Genomic DNA, 2,078 nt, shown 5'->3' on the forward strand with positions numbered 1-2,078 from the left:
TGATTACATGGGAGTCCAGCAACATAGCCATTATGCTAACTGCTGGTCCCTTTTGTTCTGTATTTGTTTTGAGGTTGCTATGGGATTTGTGTGCATGCTGGAGAGAGGCAGGTTTGTGTGTGTGTGTGTGTGTGTGTGTGTGTGTGTGTGTGTGTGGTGGGGGGAATCCCAGGGAGGATGGCCATGCTGCAATCCCTTTTCCATTCTCCTCTTGGGAATTCAGGCATGCACACACATGTTCCCAGTGTGTTTTCTTTCTTTCTTTCTTTCTTTCTTTCTTTTTTTTTTTTGGAGAGGTTTTTTCGCTATAGGGCGCGTGCGCTCGCCAGACAGGCAGAGAGAGACAGAGAGACAGAAAGCAAGAAATCACCCCCCAGATGGGATGGTCACGCCGCAATCCGTTCTCCTCCATTCTCCTCTCGGGATCTTGGGCATGCACGCACACGCACCCGGCGTGAGTTTTAAGCCACCGGGTCCTCTCCATTCTCCTCTCGGGATCTTGGGCACGCACACACACACGCCTGGCGTGAGTTTTAAGCCACCGGGTCGCGAACTGCGGTCAACTACGTGGGAGTCCAGCGACATAGCCATTACACTAACTGCTGGTTCCCCCCAGTGTGTTTTTAAGCCACTGGGTCAGAACTTTTTTTTTGGAGAGGTTTTGCTATAGGGCACATACACTCGCCAGAAAGAGAGACAGAGAAACAGAAAGTGAGAAATCACCCCTGGCAACACTGCAATCCCTTCTCCTCCATTCTCCTCTCAGGATCCTGGACATGCACGCACACGCGTCTGGCCACCAGGTCTGGGACTGGAACCATGACCAACTACATGGGAGTACAGCGACATAGCTATTGCGCCAACTGCTAGTTGCCAGGAACTTTAACTGCTGAGCTCAGTTGGCCATGTGGGATCCAGCCACCTTAACCTCCATGCCACCTGCAGGTCCCATGTGTTTAAATTAAGAATTTTGAAATGAGGGAGATTATCTGGATTATCGGGATGATAATGTACTCGCACAGGTCTATATAACAGGGAGGCAGAGGGAGACCTGATTACAGAAGAGAAGCAAAGGGTTGAGGCAATGCCAAGAAACGAAGGCCACCAACAGAATCTAAAAAAGGCAAGGGAAGAGCCAGATCGTGGCTCAGTGGTAAAACACAACACTCTGTGAGGCAGTTCCACATGGGAAAGTTCCTGGTTCAAGTGCAGTGTCCCCTTGAGTATGCTGGGCACATGTTTGTTCATGATCTGGGACTAGCTGAAGGCTGGGGGTAGATAGTGGCATCGAGACCCCACTGGAGGTGCTGTCTCTCTCTGCATCTGTGTCTCTGTTTCTGTCTCTCTCTCTCTCATAAAAGGAATAACGACAAAAGGCAAGGAAACAAATTCTCCCCAAGAGTCCCTGTAAGGAACCAGTGCTGCTGCTACCTTAAATGTAGACCAGTGAAACTTATTTCAGATATCTGGCCTCTAGAACAGTTAAAATAATAGCTCTGTGGTGTTTTAAGCCACCAAGTTTGTGGTTATTTATTACAGCAACCTTAGGAAACTAATACGTTGTTTCTCCAGAGGGCAAGGTGAATCTGTGTGATCAGGAGTTGAAGGATGAGCAGGAAGTCAACAGCAGTTAAAGAAGACAAAAAACGGAGACCAGCAGTTAGCGTAATGGCTATGTCGTTGGACTCCCACGTAGTCGACCACGGTTTTTTTTTTTTTTTGGAGAGGTTTTCGCTATAGGGCATGTGCACTCGCCAGACAGACAGAGAGAGACATAGAGACAGAAAGCGAGAAATCACCCCCCAGGGGGGAGGGTCACGCCACAATCCCTTCTCCTCCATTTTCCTCTCGGGATCTTGGGCACACACGCACATGTGCTGGGCGTGAGATTTAAGCCACTGGGTCTGAGACGCGAACCACGGTCGACTACGTGGGAGTCCAGCAACATAGCCATTACGCTAACTGCTGGTTCCCCTCAACCACGGTTTGAGTCCTGGACTCGGTGGCTTAAACTCATGCCGGGCACGTGTGCGTGTGTCCCCAAGATCCCGAGAGGAGAATGGAGGAGAAGGGATTGC

The sequence above is a fragment of the Tupaia chinensis genome, unplaced genomic scaffold, assembly GCF_000334495.1.
Source record: "Tupaia chinensis unplaced genomic scaffold, TupChi_1.0 Scaffold139757_1, whole genome shotgun sequence".
Lineage (NCBI taxonomy): Eukaryota > Metazoa > Chordata > Mammalia > Scandentia > Tupaiidae > Tupaia > Tupaia belangeri.